Source organism: Passer domesticus, chromosome 4 (assembly GCF_036417665.1).
Source record: "Passer domesticus isolate bPasDom1 chromosome 4, bPasDom1.hap1, whole genome shotgun sequence".
NCBI classification, from domain to species: domain Eukaryota; kingdom Metazoa; phylum Chordata; class Aves; order Passeriformes; family Passeridae; genus Passer; species Passer domesticus.
The window spans coordinates 66,372,749-66,394,976 of record NC_087477.1 but is presented as its reverse complement, the minus strand read 5'-3'; the positions used below and the strand labels follow the sequence as shown (position 1 = coordinate 66,394,976).

At 40.3% G+C, this 22,228-nt stretch overlaps 1 protein-coding gene and 1 long non-coding RNA gene across 2 annotated transcripts in view; both read right to left on the bottom strand.

Annotated features, from left to right (window-relative positions):
* The window catches only part of PPARGC1A (PPARG coactivator 1 alpha), a 363,434-nt gene that overhangs the window by 126,041 nt on the left and 215,165 nt on the right, over positions 1-22,228 (bottom strand). The gene's annotated exons all lie outside the window — the stretch shown is intronic.
* The window catches only part of LOC135299448 (uncharacterized), a 93,806-nt gene continuing 89,335 nt past the window's right edge, over positions 17,758-22,228 (bottom strand). The window contains exon 3 of the long non-coding RNA XR_010361431.1: positions 17,758-18,772. This is a non-coding gene — a long non-coding RNA (uncharacterized LOC135299448). The remainder of the gene's footprint in view (positions 18,773-22,228) is intronic.

Below are 22,228 nucleotides of genomic sequence, written 5' to 3'. Positions count from 1 at the left end.
TCTGACTCCAAATGACTATACATCCAAATTCAACCTTTTCTCTCCCATTTTATATACATTTTATATCTGTGATATACACACATGGTTTCAAGGGATTATAAAATCCACCCTTTACCCATCCCCTGCATTAAGTACATGGAAAACATTACAGATTTCAGAATTATCCTATTTTCAGGGCTCTGACAATTTTCTTTTTCCTCAAAAGGAGGGTTTTTTTTCAGTAGATTTCCAAAACAGAGGGAAGGAAAATTGATTCAGACTGGACAAAGATATCCAGGAATTGCTGTAAGCTGGGGGTTTGCAGTAAATCAGATGTAAATGCCATGCCCAGATAGATTATATAAGTTGCTGGTTTTTTTTTTTTTTTTTTTGTTTTGTTTTGTTTTGTTTTGTTTTGTTTTTTTTTTTTTTTTAGCTCTGTGATAACCTTAAACAGACATCCTCATCTGGATGTGGAGATGATTGTAACACTGCTACCAGGGTACCAGGGACTAATGATTTACAAGTCATGGTTGAAGCCTGGTTTACATTGTTTGCATTGTTGAAGTCTGGTTTGGGATATCATGTAAATTTTCATCAGCAACTGTCTTATATCCATTTTTAATTCCCTCTCCCCCTGCAAGTTTGCAAAAGAAACCAGGAATAATGGAAAGTCTTCAGATAGTCCATTAATTTTATACCCACTCGTATCAAGTAATTCCAATTAATTTCTCTGGCATTTACTTCACTTTTTAACTACTCCTTTCCAAATTCCATCCTCAGATAAGAAAGAGTACTTAAGAAACTGGACTGTAGTGGAGAAAATTTTCATCTGGCATCATTACAGGCAACAAAAGACAACAATCTGTTGAGTTCACTTCTGTTTGGATTTGCCTGCTGCTGCATAACTACTTTAACTAATTTAAGGATATCTGAGACGTGGAGTATTGTAGATAAAGAAAATTCAGATGAACTATTGAGTTGACAGAAGCCAATGGCAGAGCTGTTAAATTTTATTTCATTTCAAGCATAGTCTTTCACTCACCCCTTCTTTTTATTTAATAGTGTTATTTTTCTTAAACTAAATAAGAATTATTAAGAGCAATTGTGCAATATATATATTTTATATGTTAAAACAAAGGTTTGTGGAGACAATTCTTTCAGGTACAGATGGAACTCTCTTCAACCTTTGGAAACAGAGGCTGAACCTTCCTGATGCTCAGGAGCAGTCAGCACTGGGTGCCTCATGCCCATGGCTGCCTGGGGGTTAAAAAGGCAAAAGGCAGCTCTATAAAAGGATGCATTCACCAACTGGAGGGCACACACCAAAAGCCTTCTCTTTATTTTTCTCTTTTCCAAATTAGAATTGTTTATTCTCTCTTTCTCGAATAGGCAACTGAAGAAAGGATCCATGCCCCATTTTCAACAGTTTGCTTCTCAGAAGAACAAAGTAAAGAAAGATATTTATAGCTCAAATCTAAAGTAAACCATACCTGAGAAGCCGGATTAAACAAAAAGTCCTTTTTTATCTGAGACTTTTGCTACAGATTAGGGAGGATTAAGACAGCATCCTGCTCTCACTGTCGTGTGAATGACTGCAGCAAAGTGGAAGTTTTAGGAGGCTCCCATTAACACTAAAGGCCAGCAATGCTTAAGGGTCGGCACAAAAGAAGTTTTTCTACCAGCCTGTGTCACTTTCCAAGAGCTGACAACAGAGAGGGTTCAAAACAAGTAGTTTGGGTTAATAGTGTACTTGCATGTAAATACATAAAAGCTTCAGTGCCGTAAAGCTAATTTAAAAAAGGACATTTCTCTTTATAGTTCCCCTGAGTATAATAGAAGCTATGATATTCTTTCTGCCATAATGTACGTTTCATTAAAGAACTGGAGCTATAATTGTCTACATCAGTACATGGCGGCGGACTGGATAAATTGTCCACATAAATTGCTTAATACAACTCTGAGCCCTGTTCCAGAGCACTGGTGGCTCCTACAACTGCATCAGTGACTCCTACGTGAGGTTACGCCTGCACCTGTATCTCCACAAGGCCTCAGGTGGACTGAGAACAACCCCTAACCCCTAAAACCACCTGGTGCTGAACTCCACAAACAACCCCACATTTCACATTAAAACTCATTCCTATGTTCCACAATGGACATGACTACATGCCAGTAATATTGCAGATTTATGTGACAATTATGTATATGAAGTGATATGCAGGCTATAATCATTCTTAATAAATCAATAAAGTCAACTGAAAAATTAAACTGAGCATGTGTGGAACATCTGACAGCAAATATATTTCAGTCTCTTAAGAGCTGTCATTTCCATTGCAATTTACTGCTTAACTTACAAGAGGGTTAAATCAGAAAAGTGAACAAAGCAAGAGAAGAGGTCTCAGAAAATAAAGTACAGTCATTGAATCGCAATTTACCAGGAAATCAGCATGAGAGGAAGGAATTTTTTTCCTAACAGGGCTGTTACTTTTTTTTAAAGCCAGTTTTGTCTTTAACTTGAAGCTAACATTCATTAATGGTGATTTTAGGGCTGTAATAAAGTATAAAACATACTACAATTGTAGACGTATGATTTCATAGGTTTAAGTTTTCTGTGCACTATTCCTCATAAAATATGAATGCTTTTATCAACTTAGTGGGTAGGAGGCAAAGAATCTCCTTTTTAAGCCAAAGAGAAAAGAGAGAAATCTCAGAGACAATGTGTAGACTCAGCACTCTCACGACTTTTTTCATCTTAACCACATTTTGACATTCTACAGCACGTCTTTACATGAAAGATCTAAGTTGTCCATTTTTCATCCTGAAGCAAAACAGAGAGTAGAATCATTTAGAATGTATGGTCTTTCAAATCCTACACAAATGCAGCAATGAACAGTGGGCACTCATACACAGTACTTACATAAACATATTTTTAGGAATGCTACCTCAGATAAACACCTCTAGCGAATGTGTCAAAGTTTGCTGTTGTTAATTCACATTGTTTTAGGCTAAAGAACAGTAACAAAGTAGGCAGCATATGTAGCACATTCATATGTAGCAGGATATTAAATGCTGCTTCGGGAGCACCTTTACGAGCCTCCGTATTCCCTGCCCTCTTTTGTGGAAGTTATCGCTGTATTAGATGTTGTTGAACATATTTGATATGAAAGCATTGTCTGTTTGCTACCAGTATCTAACGAGTATCTCCCCTAGAGTTGCCAGCAAGGTACTGATTAATTAACTGAAGTAGTGAAGCTGAATTGTGCAACAGCTGTTTGGAGAATTGTCATTACCACAGTCTCTTTCCCCATCTATTCATTCCCTTGTAGCGCTACTACAAATTTGTAAAACTGGGTGACTTTCCATTGCTCCTACCTTCATTTGTCCACGCTCCATACCAAAGGGAGAGGCAGCTGGTCAAGGCTTATTTATAAAAAGAGAAGGAAAGCAAAAAAAGAAGGGAAAAGAAGAAGATAAACTTCCTGTAAGTCACAGCTCTGCTGTCACTTGTCAATAGCAGCTGACAATAGATGGTCCTCCAGGCAGAATGTCAAAACAGGAGTCACATGTATCCTGTGCTGATTGAGAAGTTCAGTGATCTGACAGCCCTTCCCTGGGACTGCTGTGCATCCCAGGGAGGCGGCTCAGCCCTCTGGGCCAGCAGAGGCTCAGATAAGGGTGGCTAAGTAGCCACAGCCCACTCCCATGGCGTAATGGCACTTGGCAGAGGATCCCAACCTGCGGAGCTCAGCTGCCCCGCCGAATAAAGATGATTATTCAGGAGAGTATAATCGGTATTAAGTGGCAGACGGAGGGGTGGGGGAAAGTGTTGATAGGACACACATTTCTTGTTGAAACACACAGAATAAGCTTTCTGCACTTGGAGCAACTGCATATTCCAAAGGAGAAGGTGTGATGGCCATTTTTTTCATTATAGCCTGAGAGAAATTAATGCAAGGCAAGGTTTGGCACACTCTCCTTGGGCTGATCACCTGATCACCTGAGTAAGCTCGGCTTGTTCCACTTGACATGCTCTGCCGTGACATGCTAGAGATCGAAACGTTAACACCAGCTGCATCTCTAACTGCTACTCTCTGCAATTTAATTTAATATTATGCTTCTTTACATAGGCCTCGCTTTATTATGCTTGAGAATTATGAAGACTAGAAATTACACATGTGATTAAACACCATCTAATCACTCCGTGTACTAAATAAGCCAAACTGCATTGGAAAATAGATCAGGTACAATTTTGGTGTGAAACAAATGAATGCAGGAATGTACTGCATTGATATAGATGGAGCATCTGCCTCGTGATAAAATTAAGTCTTGTGACAGAAATAAATCACTGTAGGGGAGAATGCAAACCATTATCCAATAGGATTTTCTCTTTTCTTCTTATGTGACGGGAGTTATTGGATTCCCTGATGTTAGACAGCCAAGTGCATCCATGATATGATGATAAATCAGGAAGGCTACACAATTTGAAATTTAACAGCTACTTATTTTTGAGATGTTAAGATAAAGGCAAAAAATACTTTGATTTCTGCAAGTAACTATTAAATTGGGAATCTCCTTTTCTGATAATCTGATACTCTGTTACTCTGTCATATCATCAAACAATGCCAGCAACCAGCAGTGAGTAGAATAGATTTTGGACTAAGATGAATACAAGAACCACTTATCTTTCTTTTTTTTTCTTTTCCAATATTCACAGTTTTATCTAAAGAACACCATTTAAAGGTTACTGTTGACATAAGAATGTACTTTTCTTATTACATTTTCATTTTTGCATGAATATGTACTTAAATGGAGGGGGGGGAAGGGTTTTGTTGCTACTTTCCACATTTGAATGAAAAAATCCATACACTATGTTAAAAATACAGAATAAATAATGGAACTTCAGCATGTATAGTGGTTGATAAATGTGATTCACAAAACATACCTTCATGTTTTAATAGCTTTCCATTGTTAGAAGCATGCTATTAATTAGTGGAAAAATGGATTCATCTATCCAGGATGTACTTGTATTTCTTGCCTTTAACCCTTTTTTTCACTGTCATGACTTTAGGCTGTTATCTCAAAATATTAGCAAGTGCTGGAAGGGATGTGACTGAGGGAAAATGACTAAGAAGGATTTCTGTAGGTGCATTCTTACTGTAGGTGCATTGCTGTGGTGGAGCCATGGGTGCAGTCACGAGAGGAATGCCACTTAAAACAAGGATCACAATTACATAAACTATGAGTTTATGATTACAATACAAATGAACAGATGAAGGTAAGGAGTATCAGTATAGCACTGTTAAGCAAAGTGCCAATTCAGTTGCCTTTGGTGGAAATACAGCAATAACCTAAAACCAATGGTCTTGCAGGTAGGCAATGATGTCACCCTTTGGGCACAGTGTCTGAGCGTGGCTGTCACTGGGAAGGCACTTTCTCCAAGCAGCCTCTCTGCAGCCTGACCTGAGACAAGCTGTGCTGGGAGGGAGGGTGGGGGGGAGAAAGCACTCAGTGTTGATCACTTGTAATTATGGTAATCTCCATCAGAAGCTTTAACTGCTCTAAACTCTGGCTGTCTTCAGACAGACCTAGCTCCATGAGACAACACCGTAAAAGCCTTTACAGGAGTGCAAGCTGCTCCGGTTTAACGAGCCTGTGGCACACAAACACGGGCACTTCACACCACGGAAGAAGGTGCCATAACTCTACTACAAGCTGACGGGAGTAATACCATCAGCAGACCCCTTCCCGCCAGCACACAGAGCGAGCTTAAAATCACAGGCTAACCTAGGACATTTCCTCACAGACGAAGCAAGGAAAACCCAAGATGTTTATAATTACCTGTCCCACACTGTTTGAGAAGCACCGTGATGCACAGGTGAAGGCTACTTATTATTTGACATGCTTTGGCTGACAACGACATGATAACTGGCACTTGCTGATGTACCTCTGGACAGGGAAGGCGTCAGAGCAGACAGTTAAGCATTCCCGCAACACTCTATGCTAAGAAACCCCAATACACACCGATTTCTGCAAGAGATGTGGAGGAAGACAGAAGATAAAGCGAGCACACCAGCCATCCAAGGCTTAGTCAGGGCATGAGGAGTTTGCAGCCAGGAAGAGAGCTTTGCCCAATTTTCCAGCACACAAGTAAATTCAGACTAAGGCAGTGAGCCCACACTGTAAGGCTGCCCTGCATCCAGCCTAACAGGAAACAAATCTACTCTCTTGGTCAACAACCCCATATAGTATGTGGTTCCAGACAATGGTGTAGGCAAAAGCAGGTTGTTTAGATCAAGTACCGTAGCTAAAAGCCATGATTACTGTTTGGAAGTAGTGGACTTTCTCCAGCCATTTCTGCAACCTTTTCTTTTACCTCTTTGACAGATGTGTTCAGAAAGAGTGGGTTTTAAGTGACTAGAGCGCAGTAGATTATCCTATTTATATTATTATTGGAAGGTGTAAACCTTCCAATAAGCTCACAAGGTAACTTATTTTTAACCCTGAAGTAGTGGCCTACCCCTAAAAGACAAGTTTCTTAGAGCTGCAACATCATCAAGAGTTTTAGACCTGACAGAGCAAGAGCAATGGCTGATGTAAGTGTAATTATCTGTCTAAAACACACACAACTCCCAAAAACATTGTTTGTGTTGTTGTAGCACAAATATTGAAATCAAGCACTCAGAAAGGCAGGGAACACAAAGCTTGAATAGATTCTTCAACCTTACTTTCGTCTGTTCTTATGCCTTTCAATAATTTGTATTTCTTTAATTAAACTAATAAACACCATTAAGAAATCTCAACAGGAAATATCATAGGTTGACACGAGAACATTATCATCATGCAGTGTTTTGCACAGAAAGAAACCACAACAGTGTACCAGAAAACACTGGTTTTTAACTAATTCTTGCTGAAAATTATTTCAGCTCTTGGGGGATTTTGTGTGTTTTGATTGTGGTTCTTCAGCTCTCTGTACTGACTACCCCTTGCAGTCACCTCCCATGGCTGCACCACCATGAACCCTGGTGAGAGCCCCAGTCTAGCCAGCTGCAGACAGATAGAATCATGCTGCCGTGCAGCCATGGGCACAGCCATGCTGCAGTGGAGCCATGGGTGCAGTCTTGCTGCAGTGGAGCCATGGGTGCAGTCATGCTGCCATGGAGCCATGGGTGCAGTCATGCTGCCATGCCATTTGGTCCCTGGGATCCCCCCCCCAACTCTATCCCAACTCTATCTCCCATTACCATGGGCAAATTCCCATGAATGCAAAGCCAGCGAAATTAGAGTCACCTCAAAGCTTAGTCCCACCTCAGGATGGGGGAAGTAGTGTCAACCACTGAAGTGCTTGGACTTCCAACATCACACTGAAACCTGCGATATCAGGATATTGTATTCACAGGGAGCCTATAAGCCCTATACCACCAAAGTAACTCAGTTCCAAGACCACTCTCAAATCTACTAAATTTAGGCTGCTAGCTCAGGAGCAAAGATGTGTTTTCTTGCAGATTCTTCATTTAGATAGCTTAGAGTAAGCTCAGCTGGAAGACTGGATGGTGAGATGGGCCATGGTGGAAACTGGTGTGAGATAACCTTTTTAATCTACCATAATCAATATATCAATGGAAAAATCTGAAGAGCAAGAGGAGAGAAGATGAATACATGCATAGCAAATTGCATTTCAAATTATTTCCACAGAAAGTTTAAGACTAAATTTGTTTTAACACCCATCTATAAAATCAGGGCATAAAGCAACCAGTATTTTATCACCAAGAGCATTCCAGTTTGGTTGCCCTTCAGAAATGAGGAAGATCAGACTATAATAGCTTTATATGTGAAAACAGTCTTTGATTGACAGAATCTAATCATTTGAAGGGCAGCAAACCCACATTAGGAAAGCAGAATTCTCTGTTCAAGTTCTGGCTTGCAACATCTATTAGCATCTTAACATTTGTCTGTATGAGTTTTTGCTAACTGAACATATTATTATTCCGTTACTGTGGTAGAAAAATAGCAACCTTTCTTTTCTATGATAAAAAATATGTGGGTACTTTTCCTGTAGTTTATATATCTTACACTATAGGTCATTTTTAAAGGGTTTTCTTTTTTAGGTCCACCATTTATCTTTCTATTCTGAGAAAAAGCTAGTTTGTTTAGCACAACAAGACCTTCACATAACTTTCCGGTATCAATTATTACAGCAACACAGCAACTCCCGTGTGAAAGGTTTCCTGTAATGTGTCTTGTGCAGACAAATAAACACAGAGGGAAAAAAAAAAAGACAAAGCACACATAACCTTCTTGCTGTCTATCTTGCAGAAATACCTACAAGCAAAGAGAATTAACAGGAAGTTTAATCATAGAAACAAAGCCTCATACTGGCAACCCAGCATTAACATTATAAAACTGCAAACCAAAAAAATCTGAAACAATAACCATGATGAAGCACGTTTTTCAAAAAAGGATTTTGGGTAGGGTGTGGAGGTTTTCTGCTAAATGTATATAAGAATAATAAGAGTTGAAGGAGCCTACACAGAATCTTGTGTACATGAAGAAATGTTGAGACTGGGAAGAGGCTGCTTCTTGTGGTGGGTGTTTCTAGTGTTGGCTTTCTGCTGGTGTCCCCAACAAAGCAAAACCAAGCACAAGTGTCTCATTCAGGGAGGACAAAGGATTTAGGTTGACTGCATGGGAATTAGACTCTGTTTTAAATCCAGCAATTACCCCAGGATATGAGCCCCTCCAGGTTGACACATTATCCGTATATCAGGTCCCATCAAGAGGAAACCAAAGAAAGGTGAGGGCATTTGCCACAGCCCAAGTTGGAAGAACCACAGAGACTTCTACCACAGGAGAATGCAAGAAGACAATACATATTAGTTCTGTGAAATAGTACTGGGACACCACAGGTTTGGGGCAACAGCTTGAAATCCCGGTATTGCTGAGCACACAGGTTATCCAGGAACTTGGAGCCTGAGCAACTGGTCTGGCTTTGCAGCATACAATTCATGAAACATGCTGCAAACTCTACCTTTTAGAACAATTATTGCCTTTTTAAGGACAATTATGTATTATGTACGATGTATAATTTATTCCGGAGGTTACTGGTTTATAAAAGAGCCGTGGGCAAACTGCCAACTTATCGTCTGAACTGTAGTTATGAGTAATAACAAGGGTTATAATTTACATTCGTACTCTGTTTTTAAGTTAATGAGCTATCCAGTATGAAACCCAGCACTTGGCTTTTTGTTTCTGCGTTTTCTAATATTAATGAATCCAGCTTAGTTTTATAATTTGCCTCTTAAATTTGTAGCACCTTAAATACCTTTGACTAAACTGTCAGGGGAGTGACCATTTCCATGAACAGAGACACCACTGTGTGTTGACCCATGGCTCTTACACAAAGACCTCGACATTTGTACTTGCTCTGGTCAAAAACAAAATACTACCAGGACAACAGGAATATACCTTCTTCTTTAGAATAAAAAAGTAAAAGTCCTTCTCTGGAATATTTCCACTTCCAGCTGGCCACTAGCCACCAGGACACGGTGCTTCAATGCAGCATTTCATCCACAGTGCTGTCCCTCAAGTAGCCTGGCACTCAGCTGCAGCACTGGGGATGAGCCATGTCCTGGTACAGGACTAATGGAAGTACAACCTCCTGGCCTAGGGGAAAGGATGCCAGTGACAGAGCCACATTGTTAGTGCACTCAATTTTCCCAGCTGACCAGAAAGCTCTTTTATATTAAAAACCTGGAATACAGGTTTTTAACCTGCAGTGAGAGACTGCAATAACACACCTGGTACACCATCTTTTTCTTTCTGGCAATGGAGCAAAAAATAGAGTTGAACACTGAGGATGAGACTGAATTCAAGGAAGAAACAAACTCACTGAACTCAACTCAGAAAGAGCTACCAAGATGTCCTGGCAAAACATTAAGAGACAGAATTGATATGAAGGACAAGAACAGAAGGGCAGAAAATACATAAAGGCTTGTTGTTAACAGGGCCACTTATGTCTTTCACCAGAGAATAATATCTATAAATCCTGAGCCAGACTTTGTTGAATGTAAGCCTGGCAGGATCACCAAGTTTAATTTGCCCTTCATACCCACGGCACTGCTAACAGTAGCCCAGTGGTACGTCTGCTTCCCATAAGAAACTCATAATCACTTCCTCTTCCCCTAGAAGAAGTAACAAATCATTAAGTCCTTGGCACATGCAAAAGAAGCAGTAATTAGATGATGCCAGGCTAGACTTTTCATCAGTGATCTTCCAGTCATGGTTCTAAAGTGCTACTGCAGAGCCAAGTATTAATTATCTGAAAATTAGTGCTTGGTGATGGACCAAGTCTTTTCTCATCCTAACTCAGTACCACCAGTGTATGAAAGAAATGAGACCAAGCACTAGTCAAGAAAAGGAGGGTGGAAGTAAGCATGGCAGAACTTTCAGTGGAAGGTGGCTCACTTGAGTTTTGATTATTCCTCTCTCTGAGGCTTTGCTTTATCCTCTCAACCCAATTTGGCTGACCTACCTGAGTCAGGATGTGGGCAGCTGGAGGATCCCACTAAGTTAAGGAGAGCCATCTGCAGAGTGTGATTCTTTCCAGCTGAAGACCCAAAACCAGCTCTGCAGGTACCACATTCTGTCCACTGACTACTCAGGGACTCAAAGACTGTTCCATGGTGGGATGGACCCAAGTTTGCACCCTTCCCTTTTAAACCTGTTGAAGCCATTGTCTCCAAGCAAGAGGTAAAAACTGTGTCTCAGTCATTGCTCACACTAAAGCAAGAAAATAACTGTTTCAGGGGAAGAGACAGATGAATGCTAGAAGTGGAATTCACCTCTATACAAAAACAGGCTTTCTTCTCCAGCTTTCCCAGGGCTATGGCAGCCCTGTGGACCCATGGCAAGCCTGAAAGTAATGCTTAGGCAGCAAGAATGCACACTCTGGGCTCAATCCTCCTTTTGTTTTACATTTTCACAACACAAGGTGAATGAAGGAAGCTGGATGCTTCCTTCTGCAACATCTGTGTTCCAGAATAAATCTCATTCACACAGTTAGTGGATTACCCACTATCCTTTTTGCCCTTTTGCTTTAAAAGATTTGCTAGTCACCATTGCTGTATTTCCATGGGACAAAACCTTCTCTTTCTGTGCAGCCTTCTATAAGCAAAGCAGTAATTTTAGAGTCCTTCAACCCAGGCACAAGGAAACAGGAAAAAAGGATTTTCATGAAGAAATGAAGGATCACAAGCCTTCCAGAAGATGAGGTCAAGAGCTTTAGGTTTAAAGAACTCACTAAAAAGTGCCTAATCCATAATATTTTTTTCTGCTTGCTAGGTTTTGAATAGAGACTCTAAGGCTTTGGAGGTTTCTCAAGACTGTTACTCCTACTGTTTCACACACAGTCAAACATCATTAAATACTCACTAGAAACCTGGAAAACACTTCCAGACTGGAACCTCAACTCTTACACTATGCTTGAAAAATGGCACAGTGATGAGAAAGATCTACCACGAAAAGAGAAAGCTGCCACATCCTCTGCCTTCATCACCACCAGGGCAGATGCAGGAGTTGGTCAGTTGATGCTCCCTGAGGCTTTCAGCCTCCCAGCCCAGTCCCATGTTAGGACTCAGTGATGCTCACTGTCAGTGCTGCTGTGGGCATCCTCCAGGGACTCATTTACAAGAGGACACACTACACCTGGCAATAAGCATGTGAAAGGCATAGTGGACACAGTCAGTATTAGGCTAACATCTCTGAGGAACCCCAGCTGCTTCAAAGGAAAAAAGGAAACATTTACATGATGGAAAGATGAATGAAATCTGGGAGCAGCAAGAGCAGGAAATCATGGGAATGAGGGAGAAGAAGGGTGCCCCTGTATTTTGCAAACTGATGGTGTCCACTAGGAGTGCAGCTGGCTGCTCCTTCATCAAAGAAACTCTGAAGCTACTACCATTTATTTGGTTTCCTGAGCAGTAATTGCTTGAGAAGCATGTTGTCATAAATAGCTCCCTGATGGCCCTCCCACTTTTTGCTGGCTATTGCTGGAGCAGCAGAGAATCCTAGAATCCTGCCCAGTACTTCTGATGTTTACTTTTAAAAGGTAAGAGCAACAGAAACACCCAAACCATTAGTGTTGGCAAAAAAGGCTTACTAAATTGTTAACAGGTGCTTTTAAAACATATAGAAAGATCTATAGATTATGAAGGTATAAATACAAACAATCTATATTAAACTGAACTACTTAGCTTTTGTTCCTCAGCACACAAGAAGCCTGTATTCATACACATGTGGCAATATATGATACTGAAAATTAAATTAAAAAATCTAAACTTAAATTCCTCCCATGATAATTACAGAGTATGGATGTATTAGAACCCATCTTATCCCCAGTCTATAGCTTAGACTATAAAAGCAATGCAGTTCATTAGTCACTCTTCTATGTTACTCAAATTACAATATGGGAATTTTTATGTCACTTATATCACTCCTCTTTAGATAGGTTTAGTAGGAGCCCACCTAAATATTAATGTTCTCCACTGATGCACTTTATTACCCTAAACCAGCTTCAGTGCCTTACTGCAACAATCTCCCCCAAAAGCAGGACCAGCTTAAGAGTGATGCCACTCTCTCAGAAACTCATTTCAAACTACTACTGAACATTTTGCCACTTTTCAGCCTAGGCAACTACTTGGGATTTTGCCTTTCATTACCTAGGATGTCTGCATCAAGGCTTTTGTTAAGGGTTTACATGACTAATTTAAGTTGGCTTGGGGGTCAAAGAAAGAAGATACTTGGAGAAGAGCTGTAAAACCTAATAAGGAAGCAGATGGAGTTTCTGTAACTAGGAGTACCCTGATACTGCCAGTCAGACTTTGCTGGAATAAAGAAACACAGCTGAGGTAAATGCAGACTTTACATCCAGTCTGTTGGGACACCAGTAAGCAGGGGTAACTTTGGTAGCTTTATCAATCACATCATGGTACTGTCATTGCAGGGGAAGTGTCCTGAGACTCTTAGAACAAAGACGTTAGTAAAGAAAAACACAGGAAGGTGAATGCTTTCTAAGTGATGGTACTGGCACAGTGTCCCAGTGGTGCTCACTGCATGCCCTTTGCTGCTGCCAGTGTTCCCACCCATGCAGCTGCTCTGAACTTTTCCCTGGCATGAGCCTGGCTGCCTGCTCGCATCTAGGACAAAGATAAAACATGCTGCCCTGGTCTTACAGAGTAGCAGCTTATAAAGCAATACTCATAGACTACCCCAAATTTCCCTGACTTCGATAATTCACTGCAATTGTGTTTGAACTGCTGGGAAAAATACCTGAAATGAAACCATTTCAAGTTCTCTACCCTCCCACCCCCCTCCAGCAGTGCTCTGTATCCATGCCTCTATAGATGTAGAACAAAACAAGATTCAGCAAAGTGTTTAAAATGTCACAGGTTACTTTTTTCATATTTCTACACAGATGTGAATGCTTTGCAAGATGTAACCAGGCTTCTCCTTCACCCCAATTTATGAAAACTTCAATTTAAAAAGAGGGGAAGGAAATCATGCCTTACGCTGCCCCTAAATGTCAGTCAACCTTAAGACTAGGGAACCGGTCCCTGCTTTTCAAATGTCAGTAAGACTTCTCATAAAAAAAACATGGTTGAGATGTCTGTATAGTTCACATGCTGTATGATCTCATTTTCAAATATTTCTGATCTTTCCGTTCTTTCACGGTTTGGCTGTCAGAGTAAACCAATTCACAGTTCCCTCCCATCTGCAGTTCCATCATAGAAACAGTCATGTGCCCCCTGATATCTCTGTCTTTTAACACTAGCTTTTTTTTCCTCTCCCCTTTCCCCCCCCATTTTAAACAATACCCTAAATTTAGCTTTTACACCTCAAAAAAATGCTATAAAAATAAACAAAAGACTCAGGACAAAAATTGAACATAAAAGTTGTTGAAGATATTGTTTCTTGACAAATAGCCTCTCTAAACATCATAAATTGTCCAAAACATCTTAAACCTTTGCTCTACATCATCCGCATAGAACTGCAAAGGGAATACAGCCAAGGAACTGCAGGCTAATTGAAAAAATCATTCACTTGAGATACAGTAAGTATCACGCTCCAGTTCTATGAAACTATACAGAAACTTGACACAAGTGACATCCTCCATGAACTAAGCAATTGACTAATCAGCAAACTCAAAAGGAAAATAATCTGGTTTTTCCTCCTTTGCATTGCTGAATTTGCATTTAATATTTCATATGAGATTAAAAACAACAACAACAAAAAAAAGGTCAAGATATACAGCGTGGCACTGATTCCTTCTCTGCCTCAAAGACTGTTGCCTCTCCAAAAGAAAACTACAGTATTGACTGGTAAAGCTGGTATAAGGACCCAGGAGCTGATATTTCTAAACCCCTATTATTCAAAGATTGTTATCACAGTTTTCCATTAGCAGAAGTCAGTAAAAGCTTTGCTGCATAACAGACAATGTTCTTTTAGGGGAAGGAGAAAGAAGGTTCAGTATTGTACTGCAAGAGGTATCCTACAGATCCTGACTTTTTGTAAGATTTTTGTGCCTTTTTTCTTGAGGCCATTTAGCATCAACTTTGCCTGTTACTAATTTTAAAGTCAGTAGGAGCTTCTGGATCTTACAGGTTCAGTACAAATAGAAACACCTGTAGAAGCTGCTATTTACATGATATTTTTAACATTTTGCACTCTGTCCCCCCAGATCCCATTTAATAGATTTATTATATTCCTCAAAAATGTCAGACACTCACATTTCAAGCCCTGTCCTTCCAATGGTTCATGATGCAGTGAAAACAGGCCACTGTGCTGTGATTCCCAAAAGTCTGTTCTGTGCTCTAACAGCATTTACTTTCAGACTCTCCTTTTATGCCTCAGTAACTGAATTTTTCACTGTCACTAGTTGCCTCATCCTTCTACTCCCTTTGAAGCAGTAGGTGAGTACACACATGCTTGGGCATGGTTTTCTCTGCCTCATATTGAAATACTATAAATGTAGCCATACAGAGAAGTACATCACACTGTCCATTTTGAAATCCTTAAGAAAATAACATCAGGGATACTGACATCATCTTCAGAAGATCCCTCCAATACCTTTTTTTGATGAACACAGTGTGGGTCATCCTCTCAGCACAGCAAAAAGCTGCTAACATGACAGGACAAAATATCTCATTTTTGAAGGTTTAGAATCAACTATTGATGAAGTAATTCCAGTTAAAACTCAGTATATCTTGTGTTTTCACTTTAAAATACATATAAAAATGTACATCAAAACTCTATTAAATAGCCAGTAAAAAAAAATCTACTTGGACAATCTCCAGAAAAAGAATACTGAATACAGACACAGCTCAAGCAAACAAACAAAAGAATCCTCAAAAGAAAAATTATATTAAAAGTACCAATTTACATCATGGAACGTCATACCGATTTTTAGGTATAGCGTTGAGTCAGGAAAGGAGGCAGATAAAAAAGGAAGCAGAGGGAAGAACTGGATTGATGAGGGATATGTAACACATGGTCTGGGAAGAGATATGCCAGATGATGGTCACAAACAGACTGCAGGAACCTGGGAAGAGGATTGACTCCAGCTTGAAATCAACTCTTTCCAGGTACATGAAAAAAAGCCCCTGAACTTTCCATAGTATAAATCAAAAAGGACAGTCCTGCAGCTCCTGCAAGAAAATACTGATGCAGCTGAGATATATTTATTGTTTACTTAGGCAATACAAAATTTTCTCCTTAGAAATGTTTCTAGAGATTTGGCAGTTGGCAACTCTGTAATCAGGCAAGGCCCTTGAAAAAGGGCTTTCCAAGCTCTGGTCCACAGATTCTTCAGCATCTCCAATTCTAAGGACTTTAGGAATGATTATGATTAAAGCTGAAACTACTAGTTGTGGTCTTAATGTTTCTATACAGAGGTTAGTATGTCCAACAGAAGTATTTCAGAGGTATTCATGTCAAGGATAACCAAAGACTATCAGGGTCTAGAATTCGCAAATTTGTTTACTCATTCAATTTGACTTGCAAAAATTTGTCCAAATGAAGCACCTGAAATTATATTCTCATTTCGCTGGAATATCAGTTGCTCAATAGTTTCTTGCTTTCCTTTCTTCATGAGGTATATTTCCTCCTCTTTTCCAAGCCATGACCCTGCAACTATGCCTGTGAATTTGCTGCTCTTGGGCTCCAAAGAATTTCCCATATATCACAAAGGTTTCAAAGCACTGGGCTTAGTTTGCTGTGCCAGACACCAGATAAAGTTTTGGTTTAATAAAATAGCTATTTATTATTGTATCTGTTGAATGTTGAAACAACAGCAGCTGGGGTACATTTGGGCTTCTGAAAAAGTTTCAACAGATGTCTAAAACTGCACCTCCAAAAATACAGGCCATTTTTAAAATAATGAAGTCTAGCTTTCTGTGCACCGTTTTGCAAAAGCTAGTAATACATCAAATTCTGCAAGGCATTTTGAAATTAATGGATGGAAAAAGAGACATAGTCCAAATTTTAAACTGTGTATTTTATGATGAGCAATCATCATCATCTTACACAGGAGAAACCTTGAGGGGAAAAAAAAAAAAAAAAACCAAAAAAACAAAGGGAAGAGACATTCCAACCTCCGAGTCCTGTTCTTGCTTACCCGTGTCTCACTGCACCAACACCCTCAGGATGCACCTTCCCAGCAGGAGACACCCAACTCCCAGCGAGCAGCAGAAGAATCCATCCCTGCTGTCTCCAGGCTGACCAGTTTTCATACTCAGCCACTGAGACAAACAGACTGTATTTGTCGTTTTTGGGGTTTTTTTCTGATGTCATTAAAAATGAAGAAAAATCAATACAATTAAATACAAAAATACAGAGAAGGAAATTACAAAATATAATGCTAAATATTTAAATAGAGTTGACCGCTAAGATTTTGAAGATTTTATTACTCCCAGCTGAGAGTGTAAATGGATCAGTTACTTGCACAAGATAAGTAACAAAATTGTCTTAACTTGGAAATGCAAACTGGCAAGTACAAATAAAACAACAACAGTAACTGAATCATATCCTAATTCATCCTGATGCTTCCTTCTGATTCACAGCTTTTCAGCTGCAGCAGTTTCCAACCTGAATATTCATTGGAAATAATACACCAAAAATTGTGGTTTATTAAGAAATCATTTTGCTTGGGCTGTCTCTTACCCCAGGTGACCTAAAGAAGTTAAACATGTGTGTCCCCAGCCTTCCCAGGCATGTGCTGTAATGGGCTACATGTAGCATAACACAAGGACAGAGAAACACTGCCAAATATTTGTTATGCCTAATATTCTTGTACATTTATCTAATCTCCTATATAATACAGGCTGACAGAACAAACAGGCCAGCTGAAGCTAATCTGTGTATGTCCTTAGTGTATGTAAATAGACTTTTTCTCAGTTTGTTTCCTTAAAGTATGGAGCCTGCAATTATCTCACACAGTGACAAAGGCATTACATGTTACTTAGTACTTTTAATAATGACAAATTCAGTCTTGGTGACAAGGAAGTTTAAACCTGCCTGGCTAAAAGATGCAGTGTAAGATTTTCCAACAGACCCCAACAGAAATCTTCTGTCCTATGGGCTCACTCATTTTAAACCTCTCTACTTGTTCTGTCCTGGCCCCCTCAAAACCAGAATTCCTTCTGCAGTTATTTATTAAATCACTTTCTGAAGACTGTTCTTCAGGTACTAAATCAGATAAAGTAATTCCACTATTAGAAACACTAAATATGAAAACTGGGACTTGAGGAGAGAAAAAAAACAAACCAAAATAAAAACCCAAAAACTAAACCAAGAACCTACAAGGCACATCTCTGCATTTCATTAACATTAAACTTCAAATAAACATCTGCAAAACTGTTGATACAGTCGATTGCACATCATCATCTTCATGTCATGGTTAAATCATTGTATTTTGAGAGTACAGCAGCTATCTAACTAGAATGGGAGATTCTGAGATTAAACAGCCTTTTTCTTCCACTCCTCCTCTTACAATTTTTCATGTTTTGACAAGAATAAAATGTCACCCAGATTTTCCTGGGACTTTTTTTTGTCTAATCATCTCTGTTTAACTTAATTTGACATGCCTGTAATACCTATTTAAAACTGTCTCTCCCTCTGTCTAATACCTCAGCCTTTAACAGATGGATATTTTCTCCTGCACATAGTTACAGGCAGAGCATGTAAGAAAAATACAATGCATATGATACAGGGTGAAGTAGTGGTTGAAGCAGTGGTTCAGCAAACTCAGAGAGCAAAACTAACTAGTCACAAAAATGCTTTTAAAATAAAAAAGGAAAAGGCACAGAAAACCTGGGATTAGGATGCTTCAGATGGCATAGAGAGTTTATTTGATTTATTAGCTATCTGGGCTATGTCTGTATGCTGAAGGTCAGCCTGGGTGGTTGACAATCACGTCTGAGCTCCACAGCACAGCTCTAGCATGACCTCTCCAGCTGCAAGCTATTTTGATGTACTTTGATGCTCCAAACTTCTGCTCGTGGCTATGTGGAAACACACCTCATTGTTTTTTGTGCCAAGACACAGCAAGGCTCTTTCCCCAGGTGACTGTGTCCACCATGAAACAAATGCCATGTACCCCAGGAAAATGGTGGCAGTAGATCTGTGAGTTTGTTGGTCATCAAGGGAGGTGGCCAGCCCCCACATGGCAAAGCAGTCAACTTCTGCTCAGAACCCAACCCTCAGCTGGACATTTATCCATGCTTGCAGCTGGGCAGACCTTCTCCTGTGAGGGTGGAAAGACAGTGTGTTTGACAGCAGAATAAGAGTAAGGACTAACAAAGCAGAGTGAAGAACCAAGGGCTGTGTAATATTTGCATTTAACTAACCTAGCACAACTAATTTGGCTTACAAGGGTAAGCCATTACTGGTTCAGTTGCAGTGCTGTGGAAATGCTGTAGTGTGAGCAATACCTGTTACAGTGTCAGCCTCTGAAGGTTTCTCATCTGTGGTCTGTCCTTTTAAATATTCATGGCTTGCTTGCTCCAAACACACATGCTAGTCCAAATAACATTCATGTGATTGATGTAATCTCCAAAATTAAAAGGCATCTATTCACAGTGGCATGTGCTACATCTAACTTTTACCCAGGATGTGACTATTTGCTCTCACATGAATTTCAGCAGGAGATAAAACTGAAAGCAATAAATAGCTAGAGATGGAGCCCTGAAGAGCCCAGGATTGGCAATGCAATGTCCTGCCAGGATATTGACCTTTTATTTTTTGTAATGAAAATAAAATAAAATGGCACTAAAAAATGTGAAACTCTAGTTTTAAAAGCATTTAATATCTCCAACCTCAATCCCTAGCTGTACCACCCAGTGTTTTGAAAAATTTTTGGCAATCATCCCCAGTGCCATTTCAACCCTTCCCATGTGGTCTCACAGCTTTCTGGCTTCCTGTGGGAATGGCAATCCTAGGTCTCACAACCAAATGTACCCAGGGAACCTATGCAGAGCTAATCAGTCATCTCTCTCTGTGCCTGTGGACAATGTCCCTGCTGCAAGGGGGAAGTTCAGCCACATCCCTGTTTCATGCTAAACATCCCTTCAGAGGCTTCTGCTGAAGGCTCTTTTGTTGGTGCCATGGGCACAGGAGGAAATGGACTTAAGATCACAACTTCATTTTATCCAAAGTGCCACAAAGCCACTGGATCATGGTAACTGAGTCAGCTTAAACTCAGTCAAGGAACCTCAGGCTGGAAGTTTGTGCAGCCCGCTGCTGCTCCCTGTACCAACCCCAGCATTAGCTTTCGAGACCCGTATTTCTTGCACAGTGCTATTGGAATTTATTTCTTTGTAAATCATCTGCTTTATGCTTACATAATCACAATAGCAGCGCTATCATTATCAAGCTGAATTTCATGTGGTACGCAGGGAATTTTATGGCTGTTTTAATAAACATTATGCTGGTTGGAAATTCTATGAAGTAAACCATTTTTCAAGTTAAATACCCCTTTCTTAAGCTTCAGGCTGCTAAGAGGGGCAAGCACACAGAAGCCTCACTACAGATCTATTGCCATGAAGGGTCCCTCACTACCCACTGTAAAGGCAGGTGAGAATTAATTCAAGCTTCAGAGGAAACACTAACATCCATAGCCGTGCTCCAGAGGAGCTCTGGGTCACTCTTTGTCCCTCCCAGGACCAGTACCTTTCCATGTGGGGTCCTTCTCTACCTCTGTCCCTGGCCAGTTTCCAGCATGGAGCAAGTGGTTCATCACCTCACTAACAATTCCAGCAACAAAGCCAACTGGAAAGAGTCAATCCTGAGGGAAATGCTGAAGCCATACTGCCTCCAAATCACACCAGCTAAATTTAGTTTGAATATTTCTTCTAATACAAAGATGAAGCAGCAAAGAATGTGATAGCTTTCTGTTGTGAAGCTTTCCAGGCATGATTCATCATTAATTTCTGACAGCATTTAAATGTCCTTTCTTCTCCTGCTAAGTAATATTATATATAAAGCTCATTTGATACTTAGAGATTTATAGGTTCATGCATAATGACATTTTTTCCAAAGTTTTACAAAGCCCTTAATTCTCTCTAGTCTTAACCAGGCCCTTCCCAATACAGCAAATTCAACCTGTCTAACTCATTCTTCATGTTCTAGTCCAAAACTGACAAGACAAATGGAAAGCAGAAGAAAGGACAGTGAAAAAGAGCCCTTCTGCATATCACTGGGTGCATTCCCTCCTGTAGTAAAGTAGAAGAAAGAAAGACAAGGCATGCAGCTTTTATTCACTCTTGCAGAAAACCCTGGCCCACAAGCAGACTCCAATTTAGCACTGGAAGAGTTGTCTTCTGCTGAACAATTACTGGAGACAGAGTTGCCACCTGATATTTCCCAAAAGACATATTAACCTGTAAAACACAACTGGAGCCAAAATAACCAAATAATCCAGGTTCTATTTCTCCTCCTGAAATACTAATAGTTCATATTTAATTGAAAGTGAGATTAAAAATCAAGAGAGAGGTATTCATGTCAAGCAGGAAGAGAGTCAGACCCTCAGATTATCCTATTAAACACAAAAACCCAGAGTGTAATACAGGAGGTAAATATAGCATGTTGGGCAAGTATTGAAAGGGACACTTGTAAAATAAAACCAGCATTGCACAAAGATCTGATTAGTTCCCCAGCTTCTATTCTTAGACAAACAAGGCACAGATATGACCAAGGCAATGTGTTTTGTACAGTCTCAAGACTGTCTTTCAAATATTGAACTTTACTATCATCATTCACTAAGGTTACTTTTTATGAATGACTAAAAAAAGCAGGTTGTACACAAGCGGATAATTTGCATATGCTAATGTACTGAATTTAGAAGCAGTGCTGCAGGAAATTTCAAAGGGCTTATGCACTGGCCAGAGTAAACACCTGAGCTACAGCTGCAGATTTGGCATCATTATTAAGGATCACAATGTTTCTCCTTGTTGGGGAGTTAATGTCGTTTACCTGCACGAAGTGCTCATGCTGGAGGATGCCCCAGCCCACCAGGAGAGCCGATGCTGTGGGCTCACCACAGCACACCAGTGCAAGCACCAGGCCCGCTGCTACCGACAGAGGGGATACAGCCCCACGGGCTCCCTGCTAAATCCCTCCTCTAGCCTTTCAGTGTACGGCACACAGAGAGCAGAATTCTTCTCTTGTGTTAAATTAGGGGGTTTGAGCTAGGTCGAGCTGGTTCCTGTGAGTTCTGGCATGTGGCACTCCAGGCTGCAAAGCCTCTGCCACCCAGAGTCCCCAGCACCCACCTGGGACTACCCACACCTGCTGTCCTGCCCCGGGGTCACCCTCCTCCTTCGCAGCCAAGGGAAAACTGGGTTTAATGGAGATTCACCTTCCTGCTGCTGCCACTGGGGAGTTTGCCCACCTCTCACACACAGCAAGTCAAACAGGTGAGTCTGGTCACTTTTCTTAACTCCCCCAATACTCCATCTCCTTCCCAAACAGCTGGTGCAGAATACAGGATCACATCTGGATATACTGACCAGATATTTTGCTGCCATTGCACATGAGCAAAAAACACAGCCTTTCTCTGATATCAAATCCCAGTATTACTGAGGGAAAGTTTCCTGTGAATATTGTTAAAAGTAGGGCCTTGCTTTAAAAAAAGAGCAAATAAAACTCAGACATGTAGAATTATTCCATATTTTCAACAAAAAATAAGCAGTTAACTGCCCAT